We start from the raw sequence: 17406 nt of genomic DNA, 5'->3' as shown, positions 1-17406 counted from the left end.
AAAAGTGATTTCGGTTGAAACCGTTGTATAATGAGCAGTGGGACTGTAACTCAATCCAAACACTTGACCCTATACTGACCAACCTTCTGTTAAAGTGGAAGTAACAGTGCCTGGAATAGTTGTCAAGAATTACAAGCCGCAAGGTCGCAAAGTCGGGTCAGGTAAGATTACATTGATATCAATACCAGTCACAGCCTCAGCGGCATGCAGCCCAATCACATATTGCTTGCTCAACTGAAGTGAAAGTTTTTAGATATATGCTATTTTGTTCAGTCAATGTCTGCTGTCAAATGTGTTTTGCCTGTCATTTCAAGTACTATTTTTTGACATCTTCCATGTAACCACATAAAATAAGTTAAATAAACTGGACAAGGGTTTTCAGTTCTAACCCAATTAAGAAGAAATCCATATTTGGTACTGTGTGCTGTAAATTTGTGTTGAACATTGTAATTTATTAATTGCAAGTTGTTCTCAGCAATTATCAAATAATTATCAAGACTGTTGTTTATCACCTGATTTACTCTGTCAAATAATTTTGAATGAGTGTTCCATAAATTTACCACCAACATTAAAGCATGTAAAGGACATGTTCATGTCTTTAGTTCATGTCTAAAAGTATATAATATGCCGTATGCATTTCAGTTTTATAAGGATATTAAGAACTCTATAAATTCCATGAAGTGAATGGAAAATCTAAATTTAACTCATAATTCCTGGACAAACAGAGATGTTTTGTACATTTATTATTTTGAGTGATCTCCCTTGGAATGGCTGTACTCGTATCTCACTTCCAGCAGTAAATGTTTGTTAAAATATTTTAATTTTGAGTGGTCTCCCTTGGACTTGCATTGCTAATATATCTCACTACCATTCAATGGTAAAATGTTGCAACCAATCCCTGAATGATGTGAATATGCCATGAGCAGTGATTTTTAGCCGGATTTTTTTCGAAAAAATCTCGGCTTATAGATTGATGTTGTCGGGCGGGCGGGCGGGCGGGGTGGCGGCGTGCTCGAAAATGTTAAAGTTCTTATTTCATGGTATAACTTTGGTATGCTTGGGCCTAGAGTCTTCAAACTTGACATGAAGGTTGGCCAGGATTAACAGATGACCACTGGTCATTTCAAGGTCATTCATTAGAAGGTCAAGGTCACTGTGACCTTCAATATAAAAAATGTTAAAGTTGTTATAACTTTGGTATGCTTGGACCTAGAGTCTTGAAACTTGACATGAAGGTTGGCCATAACTAGTTAGTAACCACTGGTCATTTCAAGGTCATTCATTTGAAGGTCAAGGTCACTGTGACCTTGAATGTAAAAATGTTAAAGTTCTTATTTCATGGTATAACTTTGGTATGCTTGGACCTAGAGTCTTCAAACTTGACATGAAGGTTGGCCAGGATTAACAGATGACCACTGGTCATTTCAAGGTCATTCATTTGAAGGTGAAGGTCACTGTGACCTTCAATATAAAAATGTTAAAGTTGTTATAACTTTGGTATGCTTGGACCTAGAGTCTTGAAACTTGACATGAAGGTTGGCCAGAACTAGTAAGTAACCACTGGACATTTCAAGGTCATTCATTTGAAGGTCAAGGTCACTGTGACCTTGTATGTAAAAATGTTAAAGTTGTTATAACTTTGGTATGCTTGGACCTAGAGTCTTGAAACTTGACATGAAGGTTGGCCAGAACTAGTAAGTAACCACTGGACATTTCAAGGTCATTCATTTGAAGGTCAAGGTCACTGTGACCTTGAATGTAAAAATGTTAAAGTTCTTATTTCATGTTATAACTTTGGTATGCTTGTACATAGAGTCTTCAAACTTAAAATAAAGATTGGCCAGTATTAGAAGATGACCACTGGTCATTTCAATGTCATTCATTTGAAGGTCAAGGTCACTGTGACCTTAAATGTTAAAATGTTAAAATTGTTATAACTTTGGTATGCTTGGACATAGAGTCTTCAAACTTGACATGAAGGTTTGCAAGCACACTTAGATGACCACTGGTCATTTCAAGGTCATTCATTCTAAGGTCAAGGTCACTGTGACCTTGAATGTAAAAATGTTAAAGTTCTTATAACTTTGAAAGGTACTTTCCTGTCATTTAAATCAAAAATCCGGCTTCAATGCGGTCATGTCCGACCGCGGAACTCTTGTTTTTGCTTTAATTTGTTACAGCCTGTGCCATTTGAATTGGGAAAATTAGCGCGATAAACTGTGAAATTGGGAAATATAGCGCGATAAACCATGAAATTGGGAAAAATTAAGCATTATAAATAGGATTATAAGTAACAGAATTCATGTTGTTTTTAAGTGCATGTTCAGGGAGTTTTCTAGAAAAGGAGTCTGGTCAAATTGGGATTTTTTTAAATCAATAAAAGTGGCAAGTTTGGGAATGATTTATGGACAAAAATGACAAATTCAAGTTATAAGTTTTGTAGGATGTTTAAAAAATAAAGTTGTGACCAAGATTTAAGAAATCATAATTAAGTTATAAGAGACTTCTTTCTTTTTTTTTTTTTTTTGGAAGTTGGGCTTTTTTTGGGAAATTTTGGTCAGATTTTTGGAAAAAAACGTGTGTTTTTGCGATTGGGAAGCAGCCGAAAATCGGCTGTAATTTTTAGCATAAAAAATCACTGATGAGGTTGGATAAATCTATTTCCCGATCAGACTAGAATATTAAATATACCAATAGTCTGGTATACAAAATAGTAACATAGGCTTCAACTCAAATTCCTCATGCGTAATACTAGTATGCTTACTTTCTTTAAACGTATTATAATTTGTGTATTATACACTTGTATGAGAGAAACATTTGTTTGTTCTCCCTTTCTTCTGTTTGATTCACATTCTGAAGAAGTATTTGAACTTACATGTAAGTAAACAAGATTTGAAACAAATAATAACACATTCTGTTGCAGAATAGTATTTTTATGTCCCCCACTTTAGTAGTGGGGGACAATATGTTTTTGCCCTGTCTGTTGGTTGGTTGGTTGGTCTGTTTGCGCCAACTTTAACATTTTGCAATAACTTTTGCTATATTGAATATAGCAACTTGATATTTGGCATGCATGTGTATCTCATGGAGCTGCACATTTTGAGTGGTGAAAGGTCAAGGTCAAGGTCATCTTTCAAGGTCAGAGGTCAAATATATGTGGCCAAAATCGCTCATTTTATGAATAATTTTGCAATATTGAAGATAGCAACATGATATTTGGCATGCATATGTATCGCATGGAGCTGCACATTTTGAGTGGTGAAAGGTCAAGGTCATCCTTTAAGGTCAGAGGTCAAATATATTTAGCCCAAATCGCTTATTTTATGAATACGTTTGCAATATTGAAGATAGCAACTTGATATTTGGCATGCATGTGTATCTCATGGAGCTGCACATTTTGAGTGGTGAAAGGTCAAGGTCATCCTTCAAGGTCAGAGGTCAAATATATGTAGCCCAAATCGCTTATTTTATGAATACTTTTGCAATATTGAAGATAGCAACTTGATATTTGGCATGCATGTCTATCTCATGAGCTGCACATTCTGAGTGGTGAAAGGTCAAGGTCATCCTTCAAGGTCAAATATATGGGTCAAATTGCTCATGTTATGTCACTTCTGCAATATTGAAGCTAGCAATATCATATTTGAAATGCATGTGTATCTCATGGAGCTGCACATTTTGAGTGTTGAAGGGTCAAGGTCAACGTCATCGGACTCATCCTTCAAGGTCAAACGTCATATAGGGGGACATTGTGTTTCACAAACACATCTTGTTTTATACCGTCTTGCTATACTGTTTTACCGTAATATATTTTAACATGAATTTAGCATTATTTATATTCAATCATATTTCAATGTTTCTTATGGGCTTTTATGGTAGTGTTATTCATTTAAATATTATATAACAATCCTATGTGTAAGTAGTGATACATGTATAGTAAAATAAAACACCCTGATGTGTGTGATGTTAATTGAAACTAAAGGTAGACTTCAATATTACTCTAAGAGGGATTGGCAGGAATGTTAAATACTGTGAAACCATTTATTTTCGTCAGCACGACATTTCGTCCTTTTAAAAAAAATGACTATTTCGTCAGCACTTAAATTCGTCCATTTCTGGTTTTGAAAAAAAAAGTGTCCGATTTGTTTGTAATGTTTGTAATACATGTAATACGCGGTTGCGAAAAAATCGTGCTTGGGAAAGAGGGGTGACACTTGGTAGTCACTTGCAGGAGGTGGGCCTTCCCTTGTCAAAAAAGTGGGCAAAACCCGGTTTTAATCCGTGTTAAATCGTGTTAAACCCTGCGGTATTGGCACCGGGTTAAAGCGTGTCTTTTAAACACACTTTTTGCTTACAGACTTGGTTTTTTGTAGGTAAAACCTGGATTTCACTCACATAAACCAACACGCTTATACCTTCTTATACCAACTTAAACCAACTAAAACTAACTTAAACCAACTTAAGTGGGTTAAAAGTGAGTGTGTTTTCCTTCTCTATGTTGGCTTTTAAACCCGCTTCTACACATCAAGTCGGTTTTTCCTGTTCTTAAGCGAGTTAAAAGTGGGTTTTCGTTTGAGTGTTAAGTGAGCTAAATGTGTGCTTAACTCAGATTAAACGCAGTTAAAACACGCTTTAAAACCGAGTTTTACCAACTTAAGTTGGTTAAAAGTTAGAGTGTTTGCCTTCTTTATGTTGGCTTTTACACCCGCTTCTACACATCAAGTCGGTTTTTCCTGTTCTTAAGCGAGTTAAAAGTGGGTTTTTATTTGAGCATTAAGTGAGCTAAATGTGTGCTTTTCACAGATTAAACACAGTTAAAACTAGCTTTAAAACCTGTTAAATGCTCAGTAAAAACCCACTTTTCACCCACTTGAAAACTGAAAAACTTTTTTATGATTAGAACAAAAATATCATAAATTAAATTCTAATTCTAATTACTTTTTTAAACGATAAAACATAAAACTTTACATATATATCCATATACACGGCATGATAAAACTATTTTGACAGACATGGCATTGTTATAATAAAATATAATAGTGTTATAACATAACATTGAACACAAAGAAAGAACTGAAAAAAGTAAGATTGTGTGGAATAAATACAAACAAGAGATGTGTTTGTCAGAAACACAATGCCCCCTACTGCGCCGCTTTGAAATAAAATTTCTATTTATCATTTGGCAGGTATAGAAATTATCTCTCTTTGCTTATTTCTTCCATTGGATTTTGACCTCTGACCTTGAAGGATGACCTTGACCTTGCACCACTCAAAATGTGCAGCTCAATGAGATACACATGCATGCTAAATATCAAGTTGCTTTCTTCAATATTGCAAAAGTTATGACCAATGCTAAAGTTTTCGGACGGATAGACAGACAGACGGACAGTTCAACTGCTATATGAGACCCTACCGGGAGCATAAAAATAAGTTAATGTTGTTGAAACAGGTGCAAATCTACATAACAAAGTGAAAACAATGGTTAAATAATCATTTTAACAGCACATTTTATTTACAAAGACTTCAGTCTACTTGTGCATCAGCCGCAGATGCCTTAAACAACCTCTCATCTTTTCTTCAACATCAACCAGAGGCTTGTCAAAGGTTTTGGCTATGACATCTGAAAAAATATAATAGACTATTCATTTTAAAAACATGCAAAAAAACAACAAAATCTGTTCTTAAATAGAAAATACTCTAGCCAGAAAAAGAGGTTAAATATTTGCATATTGAGGAAGTCAACACAAATGAGTTTATTACTGATTGTCCTGGAGACAGTGACTAGAGACACGGACAAAGTTTTTCAATCCCTGTCTTCATGAATAAAAAAATAAAACTATTGTTAACTGTCACTTGGATTATAAAAACTCCCCCTTTTCACAAATGATGTAATAAAATGATCATTTATGCGACTGTAAACAGTTAGTGATCTGAAAAATATTTGTAGAATGTGTATTGAATTTCTATATGGATAACTGGTGCTTCAAATTTTTATGATGAAGAAAAAGTACCAATGATTGCATTTCTCTCAGCAGCGGGGAGGCTTGGTCTTGGTGTCCCAGTTGTAGTTGTTGCTCCCTTCATGGAGCAAGTCACAAGCTGGTGGAAAGTGAATAGTCGGCACATGGCCTGTGCGATGGCCATCACCTCCCTGGTTTCATGCTGGATTTCAGCTTAAATGATACTCTGGAACCAAAAAAAGAAAAGGAGTTTTGACAAAATATTTACAATTGGTAATTTTCCAAAGCTTGTAATTTACTTTTATCACATTTCAAACTCTAAAAATATTTGTCACATTGGTCAGAATTGTGACGCTTTTAAAATGCAATAACCTGTATAGTTTTACCTCTCAACAAATCCAGCTTTCTTGTTCACGGACAGGGCGAGGTTTGCCCACTTCAGTTCCCCTCAAGTTGGCCAGCTCGTGCAGGGTAAAAGCCTGGTGTAAAAGTCCATACATCAGGTAGTATGATTACCCCTTTTGCTCTTGGGGCAAGCGTTTAACCTTCAAAATTAAAATATGAGGGAAAGAAATCTGTTCAGTAATAACCAGAAATATCTATAAAAAACAATAAAGATGACAATAATCATAAAACACAACCACAATAATTCACTGTACACAACATTTACACTTTGTCATGTGTATGTTCATCTATTTTTGCTTCAAATTGTGTTGTTTTTCCTTTTTAAGTTGCAATACATTAACTTATCAATTTACATTTCCCAGTGACAATACATAAATATAATAATGATCATAATTAATTCAGTAAACTAAATAAAAAAAGGATGAAGAAAAGACAATACAAACCTGTTAAAACTGTTCTTCAGTATTCCAAAAAAAAACAGTTGAACTTCTTTTCCAACAAACTTATTGTTGATTTCAAAATTGTAGTAAAATACATATTGTTTTCATCACACAATACTTCATGCTGACAGTATTTCAATACATTTTACAGAACAATTACAGGGCTTTTTTTCCTTATTTATGAGTGGCCGTGGAAGGACATTTCACAATTTTGAAAAGGACAATTCACAAACCTAACATGGCCGTGAATTTTTACAAAATGGGCCGTTTTTCACAATTTTCATTATTTCACGACTCGGTTTTTCACAATTTTAAGAAGTTCGCGACTCAATTTTTCACAATTTTGAAAAGTTCGCGACTCAATTTGTCACAATTTTGATAAGATTGCAACTCATGTTTTCACAATTTTGAAAAGTTCGCGACTCATTTTTTCACAAAGTAAGGGGGCCAGGGCCGCTTCACAAAGTCAGGAAAAAAAGCCCTGAATTATAAGTCTTAATGTTAATTTAATTTAGCTCAATTCAATTGACATGACGCATTATCAGTGATCGCTCCGCCCACTTAATCACGTGGCTCAGCGGGAAGAAAACCTAGACAAGCTAACACCAAAATGGCTTCTTTGCCTATAGACTGCATATAGATTTACGCGATATTCCGGATGATTTTATGGACTTGTTTAACACCATATTACACTTGTAAAGTGGTTGATGCCATTTAGTTATTCTGCAAATGCAAAAAATATACGATTAAAGAGAACATCAGCTATTTATAACGGGTAAATTGGTACATTAAACACGCTCTCAAACGCTTGGGCGCTTACCGAAATCGAACCCGTTATTACGTGTAATGGTGGTATTTGCAATAAATTAACACTTCACCGGTATTTACCCGTGTTATTAACAAAATTATTACCGAAACATTCCCCCCTACCCGTGTATTTAACACGAAATAGCGCTTTATAACTGGGAATTTGGTGACATTTTACGCGCTTTCTGACGCCGGGTGGGTACCTCAATCCCACATGTTATTGCGTATAAAAGTGATATTAATCATATTAAACATTGCTTACGGGACAATTATCAATCACTATAATTAAAAGCGCAAAAACAACACAGTAAGTTGGGACATTGTCTGATATAAAATTAGCGTTGTACGAAATGGAATACGGTCAGGCTATTATAAATTAATAAGGCTACCAATATCAGACGCTCGCGCAGGTATCGACTTCCCCGAAGTAACCACATTTATTGGTTAACAAATATCAGTAATAATAACTCTTTTACAATAGCATTTATCGATACGTCTTTATTAAAATAATAACAAAATGGTTTTCACTTGTTTCTGACACACACAGAAACGCGATTTTTAACGGGGATTTCGTAAAGTTACACGAATTTGGTACCAAAATTCTCAATTATTTTACATGCACACGTGACATAATACATACTTAATAATGCTTAGTTATTGCTTATATGACATTTCAAGTTTGTGAAATAAATTAATGTTCGATAAAGGGGATCTCGGTAATTCTTGAAGCTTCCACTCGCTCTTGTCAAGACCGCATTGCCGCGTTGAAAATGGTATAAATTTAATTCATCTAACTTATCTTTCTGGATACCAAATGCAGTGTCCGACAAATTTCTTATTTTTCAGGTAGCCCACTGGGCTACCAAAAAAAATATTTGGTAGCCCATAAAATTGTCCTACAAAATGATAAGAGGCAGATTTTCATCTTTATTTTATTTCTTCATTTACATATACAGAGCTCCAGATAAGGTTTTGTGAAATTCTTAAATTACTACCAGATTTTCAAAAAGAATTCTTAACTCTTAAATTTTATTCTTAACGTAACTTCTAAGTTTTGGAAAATAATTCTTATTTTTTCTAAATGACCTAAAAATAAATAATAATGGTTATTTTCATGCAAAAAAAATTCAAAATAAACATACTAGAAATTTTATTTATACGAGTTCAACAGTGTCTTTTCAGTATTATACAATTTTATTTTTCCAATACCTTCATATGCCCAAACTGTGTTTAGATTGCATGCCTTAGATGAATTTGTACATATTTCACATTTAAAACGGGTGTTTTTTGTGTTTAAGTTTGGACCCGTCGTGTCGCGTTTTTGTTTAGCTTTTCCAACTGTGTCGGCAACTGAACATACAACATCGTATTAGATCTTTTCTATAATGTCTTTCGAAACATTTAACTTCGGCTCACTTTGTGTACAATTTGTTAAAAGCGTGTTTTTGGACGCTTTGCAGTTTTTTAGGACGCTCTCTGGGCGCCGCCAATGTTTTTTGACAGATAGACTGTATACGCCGCTTTTATTGGAAAAAATGCGCTTTGTTAAACAAACCCGATAACCATTCTATATAAGCACCGCAAAGATCTTTAATACGCGAAAAGAACTCAATAAAAATCGATACGAACCGATGTAAAAATAATATTCGTAACTTGATTTTGTAATTCTTAATGGTACGACAAGATTTTAAAATAAATACGTAACGGACTTGAAAATAATTCGTAATTACGAAAATACGACCCTTATCTGGAGCTCTGTATACATAATATGTATCCATACATATACATAAAACAGCAAGTAGTCTGATGTACACAGTCAAAATCGTAAATTAAAGTTACAGTACAGGCACCGTGTACTTAAATGTAAATGTACCAAAGAAAATCATATACTACATGAAGATATTACATGTATGTGCACATGTATGTGTACTTAAATTCGGACAGCACGTTGAGTCGTAAACGTAAATAAAGCATTTAGATGATCAATACGATTGACTCGTATGGTATTAATCAATGCAATTGCCCTTTTTAACAACAAATACCGAGTTTCAAGAAATCAAGAGCATCAAATCATTTATTTACTTTTGCCCGACTTTAAGTACTGTCCGAATTAACATATGGCATCCGTATGTTACAACACTTGTGTGCAGTCAGTATACAATACAATAATTGTTTCAATAATGAAGGAACTGATACAGCGTAACGGTAACGATACAGCGTGTTTACATGATATTTTATTAAGAGAAAATGTCAATGCCAAATAATTCGCGAGATACCTCGGTACTTTAGTTGAAATTCTCAACGAAACTTTTAATTGAAATTAAATTATCTCAATGTTGTACCCGCTACGAAATTTTTATTTACAAATACATACACCCACGCCAATTTTCGCGCGCTTTTTATCAGGACAAAGAAATTCATTTCTTAAATGTAGAATTTTGTAACCTAAAATAGCTGTACAAAACGCGTGCAAACCGTGGCAGGTTATTTACGCATGTTGCAATACAACGGTCCTGATTGGGAGCTTATTTCATCATATCTTTAAATAGAACCATATGCCGAAATTCATTTGACACTTTAGAAAATTTCAAACGTTTGTGTTTATGACTCTTATCGTCTATATTACCCACCCATAATTTGGTTTTAAAAATATAAATCGGGCATATATGGGATTATTGATTAACAGCCGATTAATCCAATTATTAATTGACAATGCAAACTAATTAGCAGGTGTTAACCGCATTCACAAAGTTGTCATTAATATTCATTTTCGGTTTCGTTACCGTTTTGAAGAATCCGCTATTGTTTTGATTTATTTAATGTTCGGCGTCCTTGGATATTTAACGACATCAAAAACGTTGTCGCTATTACTCATTGTTGCGGTTAACAAAGAATTCCAAACTGCGAAATGATGTTGCATCATGCGCGCCAACTATCCAACCGGCTCTCATTATATTATTAGCAGACGACAGATGTTGATTCTGATTGGATGATTAAAATACACTGTTACTGTTAAAGACATTACCGCAAGTGATTGGTGACTGATTAGATAATTGATTGCACTTTGTTTTCGGATTATAAGCAATACACAGTGTACAAACACATGGTCAGCGTGTTTATCCTACGTATGTCTGTCAATATAACATTACATATCTTTATTCTGGCATGAAATAGCACAATGCATACTTATAGCCAACAATATAATTATAGCGTGACCGGGCTACCGCTCTTATAGATTTATTAGTAGCCCGGCGGGCGTCAGCTGGAAAATTTCAGTAGCCCGATGAAAAATTTTGGTAGCCCCCGGGCTCCGGGCAATGGATTTGTCGGACACTGCCAAATGTCAGAGTTGCATTAACCCTTTTTACACCTTTTTTCGCCATATTTCATTTCCGTTTTTTAATCCGAACAAAATAAACGAAACTCGTTTAAAAAAAGAGATCTAGGCATTCGAGCTCCTAGTGTGGATTAAAAGCGTTTATTGGTGACACCACATGAGTGCAAATGTGTAGATACGGTTAATAAGATAATATATTACATGTCACCTTCAAATAACATGTATGATGTCAATTAAGTGCATTACTATCAGAGTAATAAAACACAGCATGAATTAGGCTTCATGCTGGGTTTTATTTCTCTTCAAGTAATGCAGATGAACCTCGCTTCTGACCTAGTAACTGATAAAACTATTTAAAAAAAGTGAAATATTATGTGATAATCAGATCGATAACATAAACGATTTAAATCTGATAGTATATCCGATAAAAATATATTATAGTTGTCTTTGACAGTGATGACGTTCAGTTGTTCGTGGTGACGACCGCATGTATTTATACATCTCTTACACTTCTCAAGATCTCTTTTCGGCTTTGGAAACGATATCAATTAAATGTCACCAACTAATCTTTCAGGATATCGATTGTCCGAGTTACATTATCCCCATTGACACCGTTTAACCATTTTTAATCGTTTTTTTTAAGAGGAAAACAAAAAAAACTCGTTGAAATAAAAGTGAACCTTAACATGTAGCTTGTCTAGAAAATGGCGGACAGGTGTTTCTAACGAGTGCGCCCGATTAATCAATCGCTGATTTGTGGATCAATTCTAGTGGGCGGAGCGATCATAGATAAGGCGTCATTTCAATTGCTGAAACCAGCTTGTTTTTCAAAAGTTGTTGTTTTCAAACAATTTCCTGTGCAAAAAATTGAACCAATCAAAAGTCTTATACCTCATTCCAGCCTTATGTCTGGGCAAACCCTATCAGTAGCCTTATCTACCCCTGATAATCAGTACCCTGTTTAGCTCTGAATGCCTGACAGATTGTTATCTGTTTATTGTTAGTGGTGTGAAAAGGGGTGTTTTTAGGTATTGTCTTGTTATTATGTTGACTGTTTATGTAACACAGGTCATGTTTGGCATCTTATTATTTTATTGCAAATTAAGAAAATGGATATAATGGTATCATATGAATATATCAAAATCTTGCATAACTTATGTACACAAGTTAATAGATTATTTCCAAAATAATGTTTCCAATACCATAATTATTTAAATATGCAGATTTAACAAGTAAATACTGTTTTAAACAAATATAAACAATCATATAAGATTGTTTTAAAATTAAAAAAAATAAAATAATTTTAAGACATAAAACAATCATAAGATATTGTTTATAATAAAAACAAATATAAAGAAAAAAATCAAAGCGAAACACAAACTCTTTCATTTTCAGGTATAGACCGTTAATTTAGTCATTACATAATTATCTCCCCTGAATTCTCTCCGCGTCCGCCATTACACTGCTTTACAATCGATAACATATAAGAGAGCACCGATTAATCAACGGATGAATTTCTTTCTAAATTCTAAGGCCGTCATTACATGGTCTTGGTTGTCTTGGAAAACTAATACATTGACACATTAAAAAAAAGCATTTAATTAAATTAAATGCAATATTTTTCATTTGATTATTTGCATCAATCTTTAAATCGTGTATGCCTTTGCATTCCAGTGTTAAATTGCCTCTTTGTTCTGCATAATCCGATTATCTCGTTTTGATCAGATATTGTCCAGACTTAACTAACCACATGGTGTCATAAACCACACTGGGTGGCAGATGACAATCTGGTCATTAAACACAATTGATGATGCCACCACGTCTCATCTTCCTGGTAGTATTAAGCAGTCATTTGGTAAGATAATTTACCTCCGACATACTTAAAAGTTACGTAAATAAGATATGTTACATATTTTACAAATTAAAAGTTATGTCCAATATAGAATATCAGAAATTGTACACCGTAAAGATACTAGCCCGTTTAATTGATGAAAAAATAAAGTATTTAAACAAAATATAAAAATAAAACAGTTAACGTATTTAGCGGGTATCGGTTAATTAAAACTACGTCATTCCGTATGAAGATTTGATGTTACGGCAATGCACGAACAATATCATAAAACAATAAATTACATTTGACACCAAACAGAGGTAAAAAATATTTAAAAAAATATATATGTTTATAGATATATGTGTGTTAAAATGTTAGATATGTGTCACTCATACTCACTAGTAACGAGTTTTCAATATACACGAGTACACAGTTCAATTTGCATCATATGAAGTTGTGTTTTTTCAGTTGTATGTTAATATTCCTCAATAGCGTCATTCTTTGTACAAAACCCATCAAATTAAAATTACATGTAAATACTGTCATGTGCTTTGCTTTTAATATGGCTTTGTAGTATGTTTATTTTCAAAGCACTCCTTACACTTTCTAACACTCATTTATTTATCACACTAGCGTCCTCATGCCATTGATAATTATATTTTTATTAGCCGGATTTTTTTCGAAAAAATCTCGGCTTATAGATTGATGTTGTCGGGCGGGCGGGGGGGCGGGCGGGCGGGCGGGGTGGCGGCGTGCTCGAAAATGTTAAAGTTCTTATTTCATGGTACAACTTTGGTATGCTTGGACCTAGAGTCTTCAAACTTAACATGAAGGTTGGCAAGGATTAACAGATGACCACTGGTCATTTCAAGGTCATTCATTTGAAGGTCAAGGTCACTGTGACCTTCAATATAAAAAATGTTAAAGTTGTTATAACTTTGGTATGCTTGGACCTAGAGTCTTGAAACTTGACATGAAGGTTGGCCATAACTAGTTAGTAACCACTGGTCATTTCAAGGTCATTCATTTGAAGGTCAAGGTCACTGTGACCTTGAATGTAAAAATGTTAAAGTTCTTATTTCATGGTATAACTTTGGTATGCTTGGACCTAGAGTCTTCAAACTTGACATGAAGGTTGGCCAGGATTAACAGATGACCACTGGTCATTTCAAGGTCATTCATTTGAAGGTGAAGGTCACTGTGACCTTCAATATAAAAATGTTAAAGTTGTTATAACTTTGGTATGCTTGGACCTAGAGTCTTCAAACTTGACATGAAGGTTGGCCAGAACTAGTAAGTAACCACTGGACATTTCAAGGTCATTCATTTGAAGGTCAAGGTCACTGTGACCTTGAATGTAAAAATGTTAAAGTTGTTATAACTTTGGTATGCTTGGACCTAGAGTCTTGAAACTTGACATGAAGGTTGGCCAGAACTAGTAAGTAACCACTGGACATTTCAAGGTCATTCATTTGAAGGTCAAGGTCACTGTGACCTTGAATGTAAAAATGTTAAAGTTCTTATTTCATGTTATAACTTTGGTATGCTTGTACCTAGAGTCTTCAAACTTGAAATAAAGATTGGCCAGTACTAGAAGATGACCACTGGTCATTTCAATGTCATTCATTTGAAGGTCAAGGTCACTGTGACCTTAAATGTTAAAATGTTAAAATTGTTATAACTTTGGTATGCTTGGACATAGAGTCTTCAAACTTGACATGAAGGTTTGCAAGCACACTTAGATGACCACTGGTCATTTCAAGGTCATTCATTCTAAGGTCAAGGTCACTGTGACCTTGAATGTAAAAATGTTAAAGTTCTTATTCCATGTTATAACTTTGGTATGCTTGTACCTAGAGTCTTCAAACTTGACATAAAGGTTGGCCAGTACTAGAAGATCACCACTGCTCATTTCAATGTCATTCATTTGAAGGTCAAGGTCACTGTGACCTTCAATGTTAAAATGTTAAAATTGTTATAACTTTGGTATGCTTGGACCTAGAATCTCAAACTTGACGTAAAGGTTTGCAAGCACACTTAGATGACCACTGGTCATTTCAAGGTCATTCATTTCATCTAAGTTTATTTTCTTACATTTGATAATGAAATTGATGGAAACTTCAAACAATATGTTACTAATTTGCTAATAAAAAAATTGAGATCAAACTTTCCTAATTGTCAATTCAAGTTCATATTTGTGACCTTAAATGTTATTGTTGTTCATGTATATGCATGCATTCAAAACATAACACAAGGTTTGCTCATGCCTTGAAAAGTACTTACATTTCATTTTGACCTTTGAACAATATTTCAGTAATTTAAGTATTGCATTGACAAAAACACGAAAGGTACTTTCCTGTCATTTAAATCAAAAATCCGGCTTCAACGCGGTCATCTCCGACCGCGGAACTCTTGTAATTAGATGTATTACTATTGTAATTTATTGAAGCTTTTCTGCAAAAAAAATATTACGGCTTATGCATAGAGCTCTTTATTGTGTCAAATTGTCGGCCTTTCAGTCTTCAGATAATCTTTAATTTGATGCTTATGCCGCGTTTTTAAAGTTGCAAAAAAATGTATTAATAAATTCGTTTGGCGATTAATAATATATTTTTGAAATATTATTTAGGTGTTTTTATATCGGATTTTTTTGTGTGGATTAATTGACTAAACATTTGGTGTCATTATCCATATGTTTTGCGTTACTTCAAAGACCCTTAAAATACAATTTTTAGTATTTTTAGCTTTATAGCTGTTAAATGATTCAAAGATGAAAATATAGATATATCACATAGATCGCATTCTCTTCATCATCCGAATAATCACATAAAAGGTCGTCAAGATCAATATCACTCTCTCATGATAAACAGCTCGTTTTTTAACGTGACAAAATTCCATCTAAAAAAATAAATATAAATCCAAACCACATTTTTTTTATCTCTGATATCAGTTAGAACAAGAAAAATAATGGAAGGCGTATCAATAATATCATACTTAATATAATATGTAATGATTTTGGAATGTAGATTTTTACCAAATGAGATCAATTACAAACAATTAGCAGTAATTAATTGCGCGAGAATCTTTTATAAGTATTAATTAAAATATAATCTGCTTGATGTTGCGGCTATTAAAATCAACACAACAATACATGCGTGAATTGTTTGTGAAACGTTAAAAGTAACAAGTCTAATCAAAGACATAGTATGAGCGACTGAACCAGCAAATTTTCGCCGATGATTACCACTTGATTACAGATAAACAAAAAAAATACACGAAAGCATTTTAAACATTTTATTTGTAACAATCAATCTCAACTTCAAACAATCATTTAAACAACAAAAATGTGATAATCGCCTCACATTAATTCATTAAGTAGTTTATTTATTTGACAACGGTGAAGCGGGTATTCTCTACGTCTTTGGCTTTTGGAATCGCAGACTCGCACAAGTTAGCAGCAGTGTAATGGCGGACAGTCACGTGACTGACAATATGGCGGCGGTCAATAAATCGATTATGGAACGGTCTATAAAACTAAGTTTTATCATTTTTATAGTTTTTGGCAGTGATACTTGTCCATCTGTGAACCTGTGATGTTCTGAAAGAGCCATTTTCATCCAATATTCACTAAAAAATTATGGGGAGCACACACATTTACAATAGGGACTATGGCAAACAAGCTGTAAAAAAGCCCCTTTACAATTGACTTGTATTATATATGGCTATAAACATGAAACAAAGACCTATTTGAAGAATTATTGTTTTATTGATGAGTATTATTTATAAACAAAAGACCAACTTATTGAAAAGTGTGTTAAAGTGAGTCTTTTAGCCTGGTTTCAGCTCTCAAATTCTTTACAAAAAGACCAATTTAAACTCGCTTAAACCCACTTCTGTTTAAAAAGGATCAACTTCTGTTGTAAAAGACTCGCTTATAAAACAAAAAGACACACTTAAACGGTGTACGGAAGAAACCCCCTCCGGAAGAAACCCCCTTCGCTAAAAACGGCAGGGCGGTAGAAACCCCTTTCATAGTTTGCATACGCGGAAGAAACCCCCTCGCTAGTTTTGCATAGGCGGAAGAAACCCCCTCGCTAGTTTTGCATAGGCGGAAGAAACCCCCTTCCATAGCGGAACAAACCCCCTTCAGGACGATTTAGTTACATTCAAACGCACGGTAATTGTTTACAGAAATTCACTTTCATTTTCAGAAAGTTCCCGGGAAGCATGATTCAATTTTTTTTAAGACGAATGCTTCGGTTATTGAAGGAAAATATGTACGAAATATCTTCGTCACTATCGGCTCTGGGCGCTAATTTTGTGTTTTTGTTATTTTTATCAATCTAGTACAAGTTAACGCATATAAAATGCTATAATCTCACTGAAACGAGTGCAAGACAAATTCACACGAGCATCTCATCATTAACAACTTGTGAACATACGGCCGGTACACCTCTTTTAACTCAGCACATAACAGTTTTGAAATAGATTTTCGCACCTTCATTTAATTATATAAAAGGTCCTTTAATGTACTGGCTATTGTAGATAATGATGAGAAGTTGTGTCATGATCGGCGCCTTTGCGGCTCGTGTGAAGTTATTACAGTTTTGTTTAATTACATTAGCA

General features: G+C 34.1%; 2 long non-coding RNA genes across 4 annotated transcripts in view; one reads left to right on the top strand and one right to left on the bottom strand.

Annotated features, from left to right (window-relative positions):
* Nucleotides 1-15078, top strand: part of LOC127867028 (uncharacterized) — a 39516-nt gene extending 24438 nt beyond the window's left edge. The window contains exons 4-6 of one of the 3 annotated variants that reach the window (XR_008043223.1): nt 1144-1390; nt 13614-14659; nt 14862-15078. This is a non-coding gene — a long non-coding RNA (uncharacterized LOC127867028). The other 2 variants (XR_008043225.1, XR_008043224.1) reach the window with 2 other exon arrangements.
* LOC127867036 (uncharacterized) lies at nt 5426-6053 on the bottom strand. Its single transcript, XR_008043233.1, has 2 exons — nt 6012-6053; nt 5426-5620 (listed from the first exon to the last, which is right to left on the bottom strand). It is a non-coding gene; the product is annotated as an uncharacterized LOC127867036 (long non-coding RNA).
* Nucleotides 15079-17406: the final 2328 nt, after the last annotated feature.

The sequence above is a fragment of the Dreissena polymorpha genome, chromosome 2, assembly GCF_020536995.1.
Source record: "Dreissena polymorpha isolate Duluth1 chromosome 2, UMN_Dpol_1.0, whole genome shotgun sequence".
NCBI lineage: Eukaryota > Metazoa > Mollusca > Bivalvia > Myida > Dreissenidae > Dreissena > Dreissena polymorpha.
The sequence above is the reverse complement of the archived record's forward strand: the minus strand, read 5'-3'. Positions and strand labels throughout refer to the sequence as shown.